Below are 21,760 nucleotides of genomic sequence, written 5' to 3' on the forward strand. Positions count from 1 at the left end.
ATCCTGGAAACAAAAGTTGGAGGTATCCCGGGAGTTGCAATGGGAAGTGAACATGGAATGATCATGCACTGTCATATCTTTCCTTGCTTTTCATGTTAGCTTTGTAACAAGAGTAGCCTGTACTGTCTCCTGTTTAAAAATGACTTTGAATTCTAAACTGCTAACCACTATTTTGAGCATCACTCTCAGAGGCCACATTATTAGAAACACCTGCCTCGTCCACCTTGCTGTTGTACAGAGACTGAAGTCCATCTGTTAGCCATCTGTAGTCTTTCACCAGTGGTCAGATTATGACCACAGAGCCGCTCTCGGCTGGATATTTCCGCATGTCCATCACTGATCACTGTCAACCCAGCACCATATTGTCACTATCCAAAAAATAGTCCAATAAAAAAGGCCATTTGTCTCAATTTTTATTTTTCTGTATCATTTGGACACAGCAACTGAATGGGCAAATAGAAATGCTCTGAAATTGCTTGGAATAAAATCTTACATATATGTGTATGCATATAAAACCCCAGCACCACTGATGTGCTTGATACACTTGTACCAGTGACAAACACACTACTACATCTCTACGATTTCAATGTATTTGCTGCCAGAAGCCAAATAATATCAGTCTTGTACTCAGAAACAGATCAGAGATGAGCGGTGTAGAAGGGGCTGGGATTTTGGGCATGGCTACCATTATAGGGACAGACCTATAGGGACAGTCAAACGTAGCCAGTAAGTAAAAATGCAGGCTAAGTGTTTTTAATACACCAGGTGGGGGGTGAAAAAGAGTGGTCATCAGATTTAAAAGACTCTTCTCTGTTCTGGCACCCAGGTGGTGTAACAGACTTACACTGGCTGTCCAAACGGAAGAGTCCCTCATCATCTTCAACTGCCATGTGAAGATCCAACTCTTTGAAAAGCATTTAAATGAGCACTAATCTTGTATTTATTAAAAGGTTTTATATTGCATTTACATAATGTGCTGTGTATCTTTCTATATAGGTATCAGCACCGGCTCTGTTTCTGGCAGTATCTCAGCTAACGGGTATTTTTAACCTCTCTGAGTACAGAGCAAACACCTATGTAAGTCACTCTGGATAAGACTGTCTGCTAAATGCTATAAATGTATATAAAAGTATATTAAAAATGCTATAAAAGTCACAGATAATTCTTCATTTATTTAATTTTCAGTCAAAATGGCAAGTAAGTGTAAATGAAGCATTTTTTAGGAGGTATTTTTGAGGAGAGTAGATATAAGATGATCTACTGGCATACGGAGAAGGAACGTGGACAGAAACCAGGATTTTCCAAAACATACTTCAAAACATGATGAAAAAGCTGTAAAGAAAACGGGATTCGTAACAAACACGTAAAACCTGGTAGACCACCAAAACCATTAGATAAAGCTTTCATCTTTGGGAGAGAGGAGAAAATCAAACTGCACTCTTATTTCAGATCTTAAAAAAGCTCAGGTGTTTCTGTCCATCCTTTCACTGTGAGAAGACAACTGCCTATAAGTCTGAAAGGACGTGTAGCTCTCAAGAAGCCATAACTGAGAAAAGGATATACAGAAAAAAGAAGCAAACAAAGGAGCTGCTGGTGGTCTCAGAACAATGGACTGAGCAGCCCAGAGTCCAGACCTCAACATCATCGAGTGTGTTTGGGATTACTTTGGATTATGAGTAGAAAACTGCAACCAACTTGTCAGACTGAACTTTAGAGTGGAAAAATATCCCTCCAGAAACGAAAGTCTCTCGAAAAGAATGGAAGCTGTAATACAGACAAAGAATGCACATGTTAAATACTGAAAAATGAGATATTATACGTATTTGGTTGTTGAGGCTTCTTTGCAGTTATCTATTAAATCTATGTGTGTTTGCTTCCCTACTTGATGCTAAAAAATAAATAACTTGTGCTTAATATCTGTTATGACAGGAAATTAAATAAATTCACTGTACTGTAAATGCAATGTATATGTGAGTGGAAATATAAAGTAGCTGTTTCTTACAAAAGGGACATGAAGTCTAGACTGTAGCAGCCTTTATTAGTTATTCAGCTTAGCTGTGCTACGAATGGTCCACAAGAATATAAAGTAAATGTATATCTATAAGATGGGCAGCACAGTGGCGTGGTGGGTAGCGCTGTCGCCTCACAGCGAGGAGGGCCTGGGTTCGATTCCCCGGCCGGGTGACCGGGGTCCTCTCTGTGTGGAGTTTGCATGTTCTCCCCGTGTCTGTGTGGGTTTCCTCCGGGTTCTCCGGTTTCCTCCCACAGTCCAAAGACATGCAGTCAGGCCAATTGGACATGCTAAATTACCCCTAGGTGTGAGTGACTGTCTGTGTTTGTCTGTCTGCCCTGCGATGGACTGGCGACCTGTCCAGGGTGTATCCTGCCTTCCGCCCGAAGACTGCTGGGATAGGCTCCAGCTTCCCCCCGCGACCCTGACGGAGAAGCGGCTTAGAAAATGGATGGATATCTATAAGATATACATACTTTTATAAACACATAAGTGCACACACACGCACACACATATATACTTCTTCTAAGCTGCTTCTCCCTCAGGGTCACAGGGAGTACATATATACTATATTGTCAAAAGTATTTGCTCGTCTGCATTTACACGCATGTAATTGAGTGACATCCCATTCTTAATCCATAGAGTTTTATATAATGTCAGCCCACCCTTTGCAGCTATAACAGCTTCAACTCTTCTGGGAAGGCTTTCCACAAGGGTTAGGAGTGTGTTTATGGGAATTTTTCCATTCTGACCATTTTGACCAGAGTAATCCATCAGATTGCTAGATGGAGAAGCGTGATTGGTCACTCCAGAGAACACGTCTCCACTGCTCTAGAGTCCAGTGGCGGCGCTTTAAACCACTGCATTCAATGCTTTGCATTGCGCTTGGTGATGTAAGGCTTGGATGCAGCTGCTCGGCCTTGGAAAGTCATTCCATGAAGCTCTCTATGCACGGCTCTCGACCTAATCTGAAGGTCACATGAGGACACAACCATGAGTTTGGAGGTCTGTAGCAATTGACTCTGCAGAAAGTTGGTGACCTCTGAGCGCTATGCGCCTCAGCATCCGCTGACCCTGTGCAGTCATTTTATGTGGCCGACCACTTTGTGGATGAGTTGCTGAGTCCCAGTCGCTTCCACTTTATAATACCACTGACAGTTGACTGTGGAATATTTAGTAGCGAGGAAAATCTTACAACTTGCACAGGCGGCATCCTATCATGGTACCACGCTGGAATTCACTGCACTCCTAAGAGCGACCCATTCCTTCACTGATGTTTGTAGAAGCAGTCCACATGAATAGGTTTTTGGTTTTATACAGCTGTGACCATGTAAGTGATTATTAGATGGGTGAGTGAATACTATTGGACATATATATATATAAATAAATATATATATATATATATTCATTTTATTTACATAAAAATGTAAATGCACTGGATGGGAATGCAGAAATGCTTTGCGACCAAGCACAAATTAGCACATTGACCAGCACAAGTGACAAGCACAAATTAGCACATTGTAGCTGTATTTGACAGTGGCTGGGTGGAAAGTGTAGTAATGTTTTCCTTGCTCCTTTTCTTTCTCCTTTTCCGATGCCACTGCAACAGTAGCTGGTATTTCCTGCATCTGTGACTCATAATGGAAAGCTCAAAATGCTCACTTACTACTGCGGGAGGTGTGAAAGCGAGGCAGTGTGATATTTAGGCAGGAAAGGGAGCCACAGATGGCTTTGCTAGAAAAATCAAGGCATTCGTGATTGGTTAGACCTGATCAAAGTATGTAGGGGTATCGGAGTGGCAGCAATCCTGGCAGCTGCATCCCTACTGCCCCCAATCCCCCCACCTCCATCTTCACCCCCTGGAGAGCATCTCGCTCACATTGCCACTGTACTGCCATCAGACCTGATACAGCCTGTTGTGGCTGGCACACAGACAGAGCACTCAGGCATGCTTTATTGTGGACTGAATATTTGGAGCCCTTTATTGTGCATGGAGAGAGCGTCATTTGAAAAATAAACAAACTGCAAGGGGCTGAACTGAACTATTGCCACAACTATTGGGATGTGATTTTCTTTTGTTAGCCTGTTTTTAAAATACTGAGTCTCCTCCCTTCAGCTTGTTGCCCATGGTGATGAATGTTTCTCGTTTTTTTTGTTCAGTAGACCCATTACACCATGTCTTTCAGGGCTCCTCTTGGTCATTTTGTAGTTCAGTTGTAGACCAGTGCTGTAGTACAAATCTGAACTGCTGTTAGAAATCCTCCTCTGTGATGTCTGCTTCAAAACTAGGGATGATCTGAGGGATGTCCAGATAGCAGATACTGTAAAAATCACAAACTATTATAAATAGTACCACAATAGAAACCACAGTGTTCACTGTATTCATTCAAATGATAGTAGTCATGATTTTTTGATTCCAGATGAAACTGTGTATGAGCAGGCGTCTACAAACTTTTGGACACATACAATAGTATACGCACTATGAACAAGCAAAGACCCTAATAAAAAGGAATAGCCAAGACAAGGACTAAAACATCTGCCACAAGAGTGTGAATGCTTCTCTCATGCAATGCCTCTTCTAAGAATATGCGGCGAACGCAGACATTGAGTTTTCTATCATGTGTTTAAACCCTGGTTTGATATGCAAAGCCTAATTTCAGACGTGCTTTATTTCCTGTAGGTAATAATATCCAGCCTGAACAATTCCAGCTATTATGGGCTCTGTAATGACCTATACAACGGAACTGAGAAACATGAGCCTGGCTGGTTGTATACGATCGTGCTCAAAAGAACTTAGACATATTTCCAAAGTGATGGGCTGAGTAAAAATTAATTGGAGATTCTTTCTGCAGGCCCCCTAATGACCATTCCACCAGCAGAATGGAAGTCAAGTGGGATGCATTATAATCAAATAAAATTGTTTTTCTCATAACGGCCATAATTTGTTATCAAATAAACTAGGACACTGTTGGCTCTCTGTGCGTGAAACGTGGCTCTTGTGGAGCAGCTGATGAGCAATGAGGGGTGAAAGACCAGCTGCTCCCCTCAGGGGAGAACACCCTGCTGTTAAAGAAATTCACATAGTTAACATATCACTGCTGTCAGAACAAAACCTTATAACTCCAAAATGCTAACTTTACAAGAACAGGAAAAAAAAAATTATTAGTCAGTTTGGGCTGCTTCGTTATGAAATTTAAAGACAATGTAAAGCCCAAAGACATGCAGTCAGGCCAACTGGACATGCCCCTGGGTGTGAGTGACTGTCTGTCTGCCCTGCGATGGACTGGCGACCTGTCCAGGGTGTATCCTGCCTTCCGCCCGATGACTGCTGGGATAGGCTCCAGCACCCCCCCACGACCCTGACGGAGAAGCGGCTTAGAAAATGGATGGATGGATGGATGGATGGATGGATGGATGGATGGATGGATGGATGGTAAAGCACAACAGGCACTGTCAGATTAAGACAAACACAACAAACTTCTGACAGCACTGATATGCAATACATCCAGTCAAATGAAAAGTGTTTTTATTATGTTTAAATGCTAGTGATGTGAATTGAGAGCATCCTACTGTTAAACTTACTCACACCAATAGCAAGAATGTTGACATGCTTGTTTACCCACAAAGACAAGAATCCGGTTCTCTTTCTATTTTGAAAATCATGCACATTTTCATCAAAGTACATTCCATCAATGTTATTGAAGGCTAAGCATACACTGTTCAACTGAGGGACCTCCTCCAATACAGGTGGACATTGAAATTTGTGGCTACTGTGAAAAGGGTTAAATCTGTTAATCTGTTAACTGATAAACGATTGAAAAAGGTTTCCTTTTCTTTTGCAAAATTTCATACATGACTCTATATGCTCATGAAACAAAAAGGCAGTAGATCCGATCGTTTTGGAACATTTGGGGCTTCAATATCCTAGTTGGGAGCTCCCATTCACCCCAATCAAATAATGTTTTAATCATATAAATTAATCATCGATTCAATAACTTTGATGAGCAAGAGATGGAAAACAGCAAAGACCACCCACTAAATTGTACATATCAACACATAATAAATAAAATAAAAGAAATAATTGACACCGCCTAGTGGGCTCTACCTTCCTTGAATTAATAGGGGTGATTCCAACATAGCGGTGCTGCTACTACCGCCTAGTAATCATGGCCATTAAACTAGATCACTCATAAATCAGCTCCTCTCACTCATCCCCTACCTCATTTTCTTGTGGTTGGGAGCAGCGCAGCGCATTATGCTAATGCAATTGCAGGGCCAGGGATTTGGCCGGGATAGGCTGCTTAACAAGATGTTGACGATCAGCATGTTTTGGTGCACTAATGACGCTGTTGGCCCATCAGAGGCTCAATTACGAGTGAACACATGGGACTCCCCTCAACCCCATCTCCTTTCATCCATTCCCTCAGCACCTGCTCTGTATTACACCACACTTACTGATTACCTCTCAATTAGCTCTAGGTTCACACCAGGAGGGTTTTGATACTTGTGCCGTTTATAGTGGGTTTCACTGTTTGAGCCAATGTCACTCAGCCATTGCATGCTAAAAGCTCAGAGTGACCTCCTCTGGTCTGGTCACTCACCCTGGGCCTACCACTGCACTCTTAAAAGTAAAAAGGATTTTTGGTGAATACCACAGAAGAGCCACTTCAGATCCCTTCACCTGATGGTTAGGGAATCTTTTTAAAAGGTAAGGAACATTCTATATAATGTAAATGTTCAATAGCAATGAAACGATTTTCCTAGAACTCTGCAACCAAGTTAAGGACCATTTAGAAACCTTGATTTGCTAGAGTTGATAAAATAAATTTTTTTATAGCCAGCACTGTTTTCTAAGTAATCTTTTTGAGACACTAAATGTTGATGCTTGGTGCCTGTTTACAGTTGACATTGGTGTGGTGAACAAGATTTTAATGTCATTTGTGCAGTTCATTTGGCAAATAACATTCATTAAGGCCTAAAACCCCAAAACAAACAGTCTTGGAATGTGTGACGCAAGACGTGTGCAATCTATAATAACAGTAGAGTGCTTGTTTTTGTAAGAGAGACACTGTAATCTTAAGTGAAAATGTTTGTAGACCTGCTCAATCAGAATGTAAGTAGTAGTGTAGTTGACGTTGCTCTTTGTGTGGGAAAAGTGGTTGACAATAATTAGCTGCTTCTTTCTTCAGGGGCTATTTTAGGGCTTTTCTAAGCTTCAAGGGCTAATTTTACCCCCACACTCACTTACTCACTCACCCACTCCCTCTTACTCGCACCCCTTCCCCTGTTTGGTTCTCTCTCTCTTCATGCTGCATTTATTTTGCTTTTTGGATAAACTATGTGTCCAAAAATATCCAGGCACTCCTTCTATTTAGCAAATTGAGCTGCTTTAATCTGCACCCACTGCTAACACAGGGAATAGAAAAGCATTGCTAATTGAATGAGATGATGTGGAGCTCTGAAACTCCCTATCAATGCTCTTGATTTCAGAAGAAACTTTATAAAGCAGGTGTCTACAAACGTTTGGACATATAGTGTATGTGCTAAAGGTGAAGAAAGGCTCCAATAAAAGTGAATAGCGGAGACAACGACTAAAACTGACTAAACTGTTTAGGATTTTTCTGATCTGATTATTCTTATGTGGCTTAAAGAACACAGGGTGAAATGTCACAAATGTTTTCATGATATTAAATTGAATGTTATTTTAAACATCCAAGAAATATTTAATGAAAAAATATAAGATATAAATATAAAACACGGCTTAAAAACCGCTGATCAGTCCTGCCTGAGCACTACGTGGGCGGGGCTAGTGAGGATCTTGATTGGCAGGCCAACTCTCTTAGCCTTCTTTGCCACACTGTAAAAAATGAGAGGTCAGTTCAACTTAAAATGATTTAGTAACTGATTACACGGCTTTTCTAGTTCACACAACTCAAAGGTCTTAGTTGAGTCAAAAATTCTCCAAGCTACTCTTTCTAGATCTGCATCTCGGTTAGATAAATCAAACTCAGTTTCCCCACTAGCTGACGCTCCTTCTGTCACGCAGCCCCATCTGGCATATTCTCCTCTTGGGTTTAATAATGGATATTATAGTATAATGGGCCGCTGTGGTATTGCTGGGATTCAAACCCACAACCTCCTGATGTTGGGATGAACTATTTCACAGCTGCACCACATGAGATGATGCCATGCTTCAAAGTCAAAACAACACATATCTTCCCCAGTGTATTAAACATGTGTAGACACAAAATCTGAGTTGCTTCATGTGTTCCTGAGTGGTGCAGTGGACTGAGCCGTCTACCCAACAGGAGGTTGTGAGTTTGAGCCCCAGTGATACCGTAGCCATCCATAAGCGTGTACTCAGTGTCTTGCAGGATGGAGTGATGGAGAGGGTCTTGGCTGGTGAGGAAGCTGAGTATAAAAACAAGTTCATTTTATTTACATAACTGAGTTGCAGTACCAAAGCATTAAGAGAACTTTTGACTCACCTAAGAAATTTGAGTTATGTGTCCTCAAGTTGAGTCAACTCAAGAAAAGCCATGTAATCAGTGACTATATCATTTTGAGTTGAGCTGATTTGTTCCAGTGGCCTCATGCAGAACTAAAATCATCATCCAGCTTTTATATGACGCTAGTTGGATGCAAAATAGTGTATGTACAAACATCCGTACAGACGAACATATGACTGAACAAACGGATGGATGAAGCAACGTGTAAATGAAGAAAGGGCGAATGAACAGATGACCGGCATCCACAGATCCACAGCTCGCTAGCTTTGGGTTATGCTGGGTTAGCTCCTAAAGACTAAGTCTGACTTTGAAACTGTTTTGTGTGGCAGAGCAAGAGACATCAGCCTTGTGATTGGTTAGGAATTGCTTACGAAATAAATAAAATCAGGTGTTATCCAATATTAGGACCCCCCAGTTTATATCAAGAGGAGAGAAATATTGTGAGATATAGCAGATATTTCACAGACTTTGGGAAGGTGTTCCTCAGACATACTTTGTTCATGCATATTTTGGGCCACGAGCAACAAAATGACCTTAATTAGAAGGAAAACTATTTAGTTTCCCCGGGGCTTTAAAGTACATTAGCAGCAGCATCATTGCATATGTGATTACTGGAAGACTGCATTATCATACAAAAATCATTGCCAAGACCTTGGCAAGACATTATTGACATAGCTCTTTATTTATCTGAAAGAAAGTAAAATCCCATTACACATTCCAGATGATTTCACTGACCTTGTCTGGTTTTAACGACCTCTGTAATGTCAGTGGTTTGCATATATTCTATAGCTTACTGCCAATGAATACATTGATTTCTTAAATAATTGCTGCAAGAGAAGACGGGGCAATCACACTGGAGGCCTGTAACGTGTTTGGTGGCCAAGCCCCAATTACATCTTATTGGATCCCTCAAATCGCTACTTATCGAATTTTACACTTATGATTACTTGGGTAGTAAATTCATACTTTTAGGTGCACCCATTGCTAAGACAGTGTTCAGTTGCACTCAGCTTGTAAAATTTCCATAAAAAAAGCATTGACAATAGAAAGGAATGGACAGGAGCTTTTGGACATGAGCCTAAAGTCAACATACCTAATGCCCAAACGTCAGCAAAAGGAAGCATTGGGCTGTGAAACAGCGGAACTGTGTTCTCTTCAGCAGCAAAGCATCATCCAATACCTTTAGGATGAGTTAGAGTGGTGTTTGAGACCCAGAACTGATAACCAAACATTACCACCTCTTCTTCTTCTTTCGGCTGCTCCCTTTAGGGGTCGCCACAGCGGATCATCTGCCTCCATCTTGCCCTATCCACTGCCTCCTCTACTTTCACACCAACCATCTCCATGTCCACCTTCACTACATCCATAAACCTTCTCTGAGGTCTACCTCTTCTCCTTCTACCCGGCAGCTCCATCTCCAACATTCTTTGCCCAATATATCCACTATTCCTCCTCAACACATGTCCAAACCATCTCAACCTGGCCTCTCTGGCTTTATCTCCAAACTGCTCCACCTTCACTGTCCCTCTGATCTGCTCATTTCTAATCTTGTCCAGCCCTGTCACTCCCAACGAAAATCTCAGCATCAACCCAACATTAGCACCTGACTAATGCTATTGAGGCTGAATGCAGTCAAATCCTCACAGCAATGTTCCAAAGTTTAGAGTGAAGATTGTCCAGAAGAGTACAGACTGTTATACAATATTTTCACCTGTAGTCTACAATGCAGTGTGAGGCTGAGGTGGGGAAATTAAAGAATCACACAGCACAGATACTTGAGTACTTGAGTTCATTTAGGTGGCAGTATTTTAACATGTATGTATTTATACAGTAGTGTGTGAAAGTCTTAGGCACCCAAGACACAATTTCAGAATCTATTTATTTGTGTAGTTTGAGTTTATTTGCTGAGAAAAGTGTTAATATTAGAATAAACAAAATGTATAGAATATGAATTAATAATGATTTTGTATATATATATATATATATATATATATATATATATATATATATATATAATAAATAGTGATTTTCTAGATGTTGGTGTGTTTGTGTGTTTGTTTACCCATCTCCAAGCCTCTCCTCGAGGAAGTCCAGTATTCTATGTAGTTAAAAAGCAGCTCCTGGTTTGACCAATCAGTGCTCAGTAAATTGAGCTCATGATGTAATTGATGATATTAATGAGTCTCTGTGGCGGCTGTGAAGGTGTCCAGGAAAAATATGGACCCAAGAAATTCTTGTTACTTTTTATTGTTTATTTGAATTCTGAATATGATTTTATTCTAGTGTATATTGTGATAAACTCACTCCTGAGGTCAGTTGTTTAAGAATTTGCTTAGATGCCTAAAACTGTCGCACAGTACTGTACACACACACACACACACACACACACACACACACACATATATATATATATATATATATATATATATATATATATATATATATATCCAAAATAGTAATAGAAGGAAAAAAACTTTACTTTCAATGTAACTCAATGGAACCAGACTTTTTTTCCAGGTAATTTTAGCTCATTACTTTTGGTCCGTTTATTATGAAATTTATGTATACATTTACATATTTTGTTTTCACAGTACTGTAAATGTGACTCTTTAACTCTATGAAACACCCTTGATTCCAGCATCAAGTCCCAAGTAAAGACAGTTGAGTCTTGACGTCAAGTCCAGAGTCCTAATCTTCAGTATACATTTTTTAGCTAAATTAAGGTCATTTTAACACTGAACACCAAATGTAGAGGTAACAGTAATACAGCCTTTGTGAATGGCAGCATGTTAGTAGTGTGGAGCTGTATATTAATTTTTTAATTAATTTTGTTTCACCCTTTATATCACCTTTTATATTAAATACAATACAAAAATCATGGTACACAGATAACAATTACAGATGTACTCATATACACAAACAGTACTGCAGCTACATATGAAAAGACTCTATTGCACTAAAAATGATATTTTAAGATATTACTGTTTTGATGATTTCTGGGAACATTGAGCACCCAGGATACAAACCGGCTCAGCAAACTAAAAACAGCCACTAGTTTGAATTGAATTTAGATGACAACAGAAACCAAAATGACCAACCTGAACTGAACAAAGGTTACAGAAAAGACACTTTTCTTTAGCTCACCCCTATCTAGCTATAGTTTAGCTCATTATCTTCTCTGAGGAAGCCTCCATAATTCATCCAACATGGTGTGAACACTGTATTAGCAGCAAGGTCAGTCATTGTGAGTTTAAAAACCTAATTGCTTGCGGAACAAAACTGTTGCAGAGTCTGGCAGTGGTGACACGGATGCTCTGGTACCTTCTGCCTGACGGAAGCTGTGGGAGAAGTCAGTGTGAGGGACGGATGGGGTCGTCCACGATGCTGGTGGCTTTTTGGATACAGTGTGTGGTGTAGATGTCAATGACGGAGTTGATAGAGACCCCAGTGATCTTCACAGGTGTCTTACTATACGTTGTACGGTCTTGAGGTCGGAGGAGGTGCAATTCCCAAACCAGGCAATGATGCAGCTGCTCGGGATGCTCTCTATAGTCCCCCCCGTAGAACATGGTAAGGAAGGGAGGGGCGAGATGAGCCTTCTTAAATCTCTGCAGGAAATAGAGGCGCTGCTGGGCTCTCTTGGCTATGGAGTTGGTGTTGAGGGACCAGGTGAGGTTCTCTGTGATGTGTACACTGAGGAACTTCCACAGCAGAGCCAGTGATGTTCAGTGGGGGGTGGACACCTCGCACTCTTCTGAAGTCAACAACCATCTCCTTAGTTTTGTCCACATTCAGAGACAGCTTGTTGGTTCTGCACCAGTCTGTTAGCTGCTGCACCTCCTCTCTGTACGCTGACTCATCATTCTTGCTGATCAGGCCCACCACAATCGTGTCATCAGCAAACTTGATGATGTGGTTTGAGCTGTACAGTCGTGAGTCAGTAGAGTGAACAGCAGTGGACTGAGCACACAGCCCTGAGGGGCACTGGTGCTCAGCATGGTGGCTCTGGAGATGTTATTACCTAACCTGACTAACTGAGGCCTCTCAGATAGGAAATCCAGGATCCAGTTACAGTGGGAGGTGTTCAGATCCAGCAGGCTCAGTTTTCCAATCAGACTGCTGAGGGATGATGGTGTTGAATGCTGAACTGAAGTCTATGAACAGCATTCTGACACAGGTGTCTTTACTGTCCAGGTGGGTGAGAGCCAGGTGGAGTGTGGTGGAGGTGGCGTCGTCTGTTGAGTGGTTGGGGCGATATGCAAATTGCAGTGGGTCCAGTGAGGGGGGGAGCTGGCCTTTGATGTGCCTCATGACAAACCTCTCGAAGCATTTCATGATGATGGGAGTGAGTGCAACGGGATGGTAGTCACTGAGTCAAGACACTGGGGACTTCATTGGCACAGGGATGACAATGGTGGACTTGAAGCATGTTGGAATGACTGCAGCACTCAGAGAGATCTTGAATATGTCCATGAGAACATCAGCCAGCTGTTCAGCACATTCTCTGAGCACTTTGCCTGGTAAGCTATCAGATCCTGGGGCTTTTTGTGGGTTGACTCTGTGTAGAGTTCTCTGCACATCAGCTGTGGACAGACACAGTACCTGTTCAATTGGATGAGGTGTGGTTTTCCTCACTGTCATGATGAGTGTTGATGTAAATACACAGTCCCCCACCTCGAGCCTTACCGCACAGCTCAGCGTCTCTGTCGGGAACTTCCCGGAAGCACAACAGTCCATCGAGCTGAATGGCAAGAGTGGAGCTCGTCATCTACGTCTCTGTAAAAACGAAAACACAGCAGTCTCTGAACTCATGCTGGGTAGCCCGCTGGATCCGGAGGTAGTCCAGTTTATTCTCCAAAGAGCAAACAATTGTGAGAAGAAGCAATGGAACTGCTGGTCATCTGAAGTTAGCCATTAGCCTAGTGTGCACCCTGGCTCGCTTGTTTTCAAATGTATATCTCCATACATAGCAAAACCTTCTTGGTAATGACTTTAACAACAGTAATATCAACTACACTTGTATCAGCTGAAGTACTGTTTTGTTTATGGTTTTGTTAAATGAATATCCACTAATTAATGGATGCACATCTGTAATAAGTAGACTGAAGTTGTTGAATGGGTCAGATAAGTTTGGGGTGTCCTAGTGCATTTTTTTTTACAGTCTATCACTACAAATAATGTCAGATTTTGTGACATGTATGAACCAATGTTGATTGGTCAGAGCTTGCTAAGGTGGGCTGGGTATTACCTTAATTGAAGAATGGCATTCCACATGGTGAATGTCCTGACATGCTAAATTTTATTCTTCAATAATAATGTTATTTTCCATATTTAATGGGTTTATGGTCTAAAGAAATACTGAGATTTGCAAAATCAGTTTAAAGAATTTTTTTAGTTAGTGGAATTGTAGCTTAACACACAGTTAAAATGAATCATTGATTATGGCTAAAATGGGCCACCTTATGAACTGACCTTAAGTAGGTGATTTTGTGGTTGCTATTAATGGACAATATTCAAATTTTATTGAAAGACTGAAAATTCAAGTCTGGATTTGTAACATTTATTTTGGATACCTGTCAGTCATTGGATGAACTCTCAGTGACTTCATGACTTATGACACTCTCTACCTATCAGCATTCACAGTCTCCTGATTACTAGGTGGTTTCACCTGTGTGTATTTATCACATGATTAGCACAGTTAGTATATAAGCCTGGGCTTTAGTCAGATTTACTGTGAGGTATTGCTTCTTCTGGAGCTTACTGACTGTATTGATGGCCTTATTCTGATTCCTGACCTTTGCTTTGTCTTCTACTCTGCCTTTTTGCTTGTCCCTCTGGTACCTTTACTTTGGATTATTGATCTGTGTTATGAAACCTTTTTGCCTGACTTACCGACCACGTTACTTGCCTTGCCCTTCTGGTTTTGTTCGCCTGGTGTTATGATGACCATTGTGATCCTTCTGTGTTTTCTGGTTTTGACCCACTTTTTTACACTATTACTGTTGAATTTTAATATTATTCCTGTGTGGTGTCCTATGTATGATACTGTTCAACAACTGTTTTGTTTGTAACACCCAAATCCACCTTACACTGTTCATATAAACAGACAATTTTAAAAAATGGAATTTAAAAGGATATTTTAACTAAAAATTAAAATACAAAAGGTTTTTTTTGTTAAAAATAATGATTTTGTAGTAAAGGTTCACGGACTCATTTCAGCTGACGACGAGCCCATTGTGTAAAACCCATATTTTCCCGTTTTGACCTGACCGATTATGTTGCAGGTAGATGTCTTACACCTGAATAGAAGAAGAAAAGTATTTCTCTAATATTTTTTAACATAGTATTATGTGCATTATTATTTTTCATCACATCTACAAGAATCTGGCCAAATTTCTCTGACTTCACCCTATTCCGTTTGTAGCTGTATCTGGAAATTTTCCACCTCAGCCTCACTTTGGATTTCGATTTGGCGGCCACATGAAATCAGCAAATGATTTCAGAAGATACTTTGGATGCGATGGTATCTACAAACCACTGGACATGCAACAGCCTTCCTGCACTATAAGACTAGTGATCAGTGAAGAGAGTGTTGTTGGAATACTCCAAGAGAGATATGTTCAATGCCAAGTCCAGTGTGCCACACTGACTCCTTCCTCAGCAAGCGTTCTCTTTGTAGACTGAACTGTTGTATCCCATTTCCTGCCTCTCCTTGCTGTGTTCAGATAAAGAGCCAAACCCTGGCTCTATGCTGAAACAGCATCAGGCACAGTCTCAGTGTGAATTCACACCAGAGTGAGTGTTGCTCACTAACAGGAGTGAATGACATTGTGTGACCCATCTCTATTTTTTGCAGTGTGTATTCCCACTTACTTTTTGGTCCAAAAACTTGTAGTTATTTTTGTAAGAAACATATTTTAGGCTGTGCTATAAGATACTACAGCAGACTGATTAGCAGTTTCTTGGGCATTTCACTAACTGACTAATGGTAAGTGTGTACCACCCATCCATTCAACAGCTGTCAGTGGTACATTTAGTTATTTTTATTATTTTGTTTACAGAATTTGGAAATGCTAATTTATATGGGGTGAAAAGTTCATGATGAATGGACCAAGAGAAATGCTGAAAATTTAACATCATAAAACCTCTTTATATAAAGTTCCGGTACTAGTTTTCTTCCAAAAGCAACAATACACTAATGCTGTGATAAGTGCTACAGTGTGAACAAGGCCTGGCTGAAATATTCATGTACACCCATATTCCCCATACGGCAATAGCACCATGTTGGGGCAGTCGTGGGCTGGAGGTTAGGGATCCAGCCTCATGACCGGAAGGTCGCCGGTTCGATCCCCAGAGCCGACAGCACATGACTGAAGTGTCCTTGAGCAAGACACCTAACCCCCAACTGCTCCCCGGGCGCTGCAGATTGGGCTGCCCGCCACTCTGGGCAAGTGTGCTCACTGCCCCCTAGTGTGTGTGTGCTCACTAGTGTGTATGTGGTGTTTCACTTCACAGATGGGTTAAATGTGGAGGTGAAATTTCCCCATTGTGGGACTAATAAGGGTCTCTTAATAATAATGTTCGGTTTTTAAATACTCGTTTTCTCAGAAGCAATAAAATGCTTTGAACATGCAACACCATACTTTCTGCAAACTTTAGATGAAAGAGTTTCTTTTGTCTGGCTCCTGCTGTGTCAAAAATTGTGAAACATGTACTTGTAGCTGCTATACATTGCATAATGCACTTCTACATATCCTACATTGTAGCGTTACGTCATGACCATGTCCGGGTATGAGAACTTTGACACTGCCCAAGACTGGCCATGTTATCTGTATCAGATGCCCAACATGGATGGGGGTGAATTTGGAGCTTAATCACAAATGGTGTCGAAAACATCTTGAACTAGTTTTCTAAAGAAGATAACACTTCTCTTCTCCAACCTTCACTGTTATTGTTTAAGTAAACGAGGTTAATTAGTTTGACTCATTTCTAAGCGATTCACTTTCTTCTGCCCTGCTCTTTGTAGCGCTTTGTGTTTTATTTTTTTGGCTCCATCTCTTACAGCCCATCTGAATCGTGAACAAATGACACGCTGCAATTACACTCTCCTGATTCTGGGTCGCCCGTTGCACCTATTTCCATTCATCAAAACAATTTTCCAGATGGTTAACCAACCTCACAGTACACCTCATTGCTAAATGCAACAAGGAGGGAAGTAGATTAGTTTTATGAAATTATCTGGAAATAAGGTCACTCTGAATCAACTCTGAAACAATGTTCATTATACTGCATTCGTTGCCTTATGTGATTAGATGACAAAAAAAGAAAGAAAGAAGAAAGAGCCAGGATAACATGCTAGCTGACTTTGAGCTTGAGGTTTAAAGGTATTAAATGTTTCCTTTTGGGGAATCCTCCCAGTTAAATTGCATGTAAATATGGCATTTTGCAAATAGACAACAATTTCTACCTACAGTTGTGATCAAATTTATTCAACCCCCACTGAAATAAAGTGTTTTGGCCAGTTTGATTTTGATCATTTCAGTCATCTTATTTACAATTATATCAAAGAGGCACTTATAAATTAGACAAATATAACATAACATTTATGATGAAATAACCACAAATGTCTTTTCTGTGCTCACATCATTATCAGTTTTATTCAACCCCCTAGTGACATTATTTTTTAGTACTTAGTACAACATCCTTTTCCAGTTATGACATCTTTCAAGCGTGAAACATAGCTTGACACAAGTGTCTTGCAGCGACCTATGGGTATCTTAGCCCATTCTTCATGGGCAAAAGCCTCCAGTTCAGTCACATTCTTAGGCTTGCGTGCTGCAACTGCCTTCTTTAGGTCCCACCAGAGGTTCTCAATTGGATTTAAGTCTGGTGACTGCGATGGCCACTCTAGAATGTTCCAGCCTTTCATCTTCAACCATGCTCTAGTGGACTTGGATGTGTGCTTCGGATCATTGTCCTGTTGGAAGGTCCAACGTCTCCCAAGCCGCAGGTTTGTGACTGACTCCATCACATTTTCCTCCAAGATCTCCTGGTACTGAAGGGAATTCATGGTACCCTGCGCACGTTGAAGCTTTCCTGTACCATTAGAAGCAAAACAGCCCCAAAGCATAATTGACCCCCCACCATGCTTCACAGTAGCCAAGGTGTTCTTTTGTTCATAAGCCTGGTTCTTCCTCCTCCAAACATAGCGCTGGTCCATTGGCCCAAACAGTTCTAATTTAGTTTCATCTGACCACAGTACACTGTCCCAAAACTTTTGTGGCTTGTCCACATGACTTTTGGCATACTGCAGTTGACTTTTCTTGTTCTTTGGAGTCAGCAAGGGGGTGCGCCTGGGAGTTCTGGCATGGAGGTCTTCGTTATGCAGTGCGCGCCTTATTGTCTGAGCTGAAACTTTGGTGCCCACATCTGACAGGTCTTTTTTCAGTTCCTTAGCAGTCACGCAGGGATTTTTCTCCACATTACGCTTCAATTAGCGCACAGCAGTCGCGGTCAGAATCTTCTTTCTGCCACGACCAGGTAGCGTTTCCACTGTGCCCTTTAACTTGAACTTGCGAATGATACTTCCGATAGTGTCTCTTGGAATATTTAACAACTTTGCAATCTTCTTATATCCATTGCCATTCTTGTGAAGAGAAATAACCTCTTCTCGTGTCTTCTGGGACCATTCTCTTGCCTTCACCATGCTTGTAAACACACCAGTAGATGTCTGGAAGGAGCTGAGTATCACAGTCCTTTTAAATCTGCCTAATTGGTGCTAATTATGCTTGATTACTGCTCGCTGACATCCACAGGTGGTTTTAATACCTGATTGAAAACACTGGAATGAACCTCTGTTCTTAAGAGTGGTAGTCGTAAAGGGGTTGAATAATTGTGTCAATGAAGAAATCACAAAAAGACAATTTAATACTTTATTACAAAAACAATTGATGCTATTTTAGTTGCATTTAGTTCTTTAACAAGTCCTTGTAAGATTTAATTATGAACGCAATTACAAATGTGCACTGAATTCCATAAAACCCTTCACAGCATTGGGGGTTGAATAAATTTGATCACAACTGTATTTGTTGAGCTTAGGAGATCCATGATGCAGATCAGCCCACCTGGCTAAAGCTTTTATCTTAAATGTGACATAATCAATGCAGTCAATACACCACAAACTAATGTTAGCTTAGTAAATTAAGATCAGCATTCCCCACTTGCTCAGATATACCCTCTTAAGTGGCCTTTTCATTCTTGTCTGATTCACTTGATTCGCTTATAAAAACTGCTACACTGGTAATAGTAAAAAATGTATTAAACCAATAGTTCCAGTCCTAAAATCTGATTGGCTAAACAACAATTAAAGCCGTTGTAAAATCCAAAAAAATTGTGCTGTTAATCTTTGACTCTCATGCCGCTCCATGGACCACCAAGTATACTGATGAAGTAAAAACCCATTTTTGTTTAAACTGAGGGGGAGGCAACCTATATTCTTAGCTAGAGCTAGGGTGGTCAGCTAGATAACAGGCTAAAAGGGCTAAACAATTCCATCATTAACGTCTCAGGCTTGAATTAAAGTACTTAATACGTAAGTATGCATGTCCCAAATGCCTATTATTTGCCTATATTTTGCACTGTTGGGGTGCAGGATCCAGTATTTAACTTACTACGTAGCGCAGTATGTAGTCATCAGGGAGCCATTTGAGATTCAGCCCCAGCACTAGAAGAGGGGCGCTGCTGGATTAGGACTAAATAAAATTGGTGGTGGTAATTTGGTGACCAAAATGTACTTATGAAGCAAAGGTTGTTGCGTTAAACAGTGCTGTGTTATCATACGTTCATTATTATATGACCAAACGTTCTCCTCATTCAGTGATCCATGGTTGCTTGGCAGTGATACCATACTCTAAAGGAAACATTTTTGGTGGCATACTTGTTTATGTCAATTATTAATAATAAGAACAAATTATTTTCTGAAAAATTGTGTATTTTATCATATTTTATGTTGGTCACCATTTTCTAAAAGCAATAAGGCTCTTGAGGCCTTACTTTACTGTGATTGTATCATTTCACGTCATGCCTAAGAACACTCTTCCCGTGATAAACTCGCAGTAATGCACAGCCTCTTGTGGCTTATTGCTTTAATAAAATCTGTAGACTGCATCAGCCAGTACCAGATTCACACCATCACATTCAATTTGACATAATAAATGTTGATATATATGCTGATATGTTGTCTGAGTGCTCCTGTGATCACACAACAGCACTCATGTGCTTATATGTGTGAGCTTATACGTTAGTTTAGAGTTACTGGCAAACTGGGAATTCTCCCAGCTCTCCCACGTACTCATTGACTGAGGTGTGCTCCCTCTAGAGAATGTGCTTCTTTCCGCTTTCTTTCCTGAACAAAGCATCTAATTTAAATTAAGTGATACTTTTTAAATCCCACAAACGGGGAAATTCCACCTCCGCATTTAACCCATCCGTGAAGCGAAACACCACATACACACTAGTGAATACACACACACACACACACACACACACACACACACACACACACTCACAAAGGCTGGAGCGGTGTGCAGGCTTATCCATGGCACCCGGGGTACAATGGGGGTTAGGCGTCTTGCTCAAGGATACCTCAGTCATGTGCTGTGGGCACTGGGGTTCAAACCAGCAACCTTCCGGTTACAAGGCCAGTTCCCTAACCTCCAGCCCACGACTGCCCCCCAACTTTTGTATATGTCCTTTTATGGAAATGGCAAATATGCTCAGCTTGCTGTACTTTAGAGAGTTTGAGTCCTTAAGCAGTTAAACTGCCAAGAATATTAATATTACATTAATCATCCTCACATTTAATCATATTACGTCAATCATTGTGTTGCCTCCTCATACCAGTTGGACAGCTATTGAGATGATATGTTTTGGACCCAGTTGTCATTTTATCAGGCTGCTTCGGCAGCTTTGCTTGTGTTTTGATTGAATAACCGCCGCTCACGTTTTGGAACGTATGGGAATGAAGAGGCCGTTTAATAACCGCCACTCTGTGATCAACAGCACAAATGACTTAGAATAGCGGATCCTGAGTCAACAATGAATACAAAAGTTGTTACATGCAAAATTGTTAGAAATGGACATACAGCAAGTTTTCACATAGAAACTATGCTGTGCTGTCTGTGTAAAATGAGATGCTGGTGCTTCAAGTGAATGCTCTTTTAATGAACATCAGCATCAGGGAAGAACGTCATTAACAGCCACACAATTCCAGTCCATGGTAGCCACAAAACCTTACCGACTAACCCCAGTACAAAGTACAAAGAACATTGCTGCACTGGTAATATCCACAACAGCAACCTGTTTACAGATTAAAGTCTCTCCTACTGCAGCTGTGACACCTCCTCTGAGCCTGTGTGCATGGTCATGCCTTCCCACGCATCCATGATCGCACAAGCTGGTAGCAGGATGCTACAGCATTTTAACACTGCTTTCGATCATTTACGCAAATTTAATATAAATAAACAAAAACAAACGATTACCTTTATGTCACAGACATTTGTGTTTTAATGGTTCCCCCACAACCCAGAAGGATAAGCAGTTTAGAAAATGTGTGTGTGGTTGTTTCTTTGCATGTCAGAATAACTTGCTGAACTATTGAAGCTGTTATAGTATAGTGTTTATCTATTAAATGAAATTACTGTGATTTTTAACGTCGTTGAGAAAACATACTTTTACTGTTAATTAACGGATTTTGTCTGGTGCTTCTGCAGCAGAAATTAGCTTTACTGTTTTTTTTTTACCATTTTTTATGATGTTATTTTTACAAAGGCAATTTTTACCTGTTTCAGAGGTGAACTACACATTTTGCTGTCATAAAGGCATGATGGAAAACCCATTTTCGTGTGGTGAAATGCTTTTTTGTGATACAGGGGCTGAAACCACTGTTTCAGATGAAGAAAGCTGCAATTGTGCTGTCCAGTGTTCAGCATGGTCATCTTCATGGAGAGGTGTCAATTGGTTTCACAGCATGCGATGACAGCATTTCACATTCAGAGCACCAGCTGTGGCCTAATTAATCTGATTACAGAGATATTAAAGTTTCATTTAATTTTATTTTTTTTAAATTGCCTGCTGACAGAAGGATAACTAGGGGGCCTGCAGAAAGGAAGAAAGATGCTTTGCCCCAGAGTTAGCTAACTAGCTAATTTCCACCTGCAGGTCATGGGCAGGTCAACACTTG

At 40.8% G+C, this 21,760-nt stretch overlaps 1 long non-coding RNA gene across 1 annotated transcript in view; it reads left to right on the plus strand.

The window, feature by feature from the left end:
- The first annotated feature begins 6,511 nt into the window (after nt 1-6,511).
- LOC108440255 overlaps nt 6,512-21,760 on the plus strand; it is a 52,922-nt gene continuing 37,673 nt past the window's right edge. Inside the window, exon 1 of the long non-coding RNA XR_001858820.1 lies at nt 6,512-6,719. This is a non-coding gene — a long non-coding RNA (uncharacterized LOC108440255). The remainder of the gene's footprint in view (nt 6,720-21,760) is intronic.

Source organism: Pygocentrus nattereri, chromosome 27 (assembly GCF_015220715.1).
Source record: "Pygocentrus nattereri isolate fPygNat1 chromosome 27, fPygNat1.pri, whole genome shotgun sequence".
Taxonomy (NCBI): domain Eukaryota; kingdom Metazoa; phylum Chordata; class Actinopteri; order Characiformes; family Serrasalmidae; genus Pygocentrus; species Pygocentrus nattereri.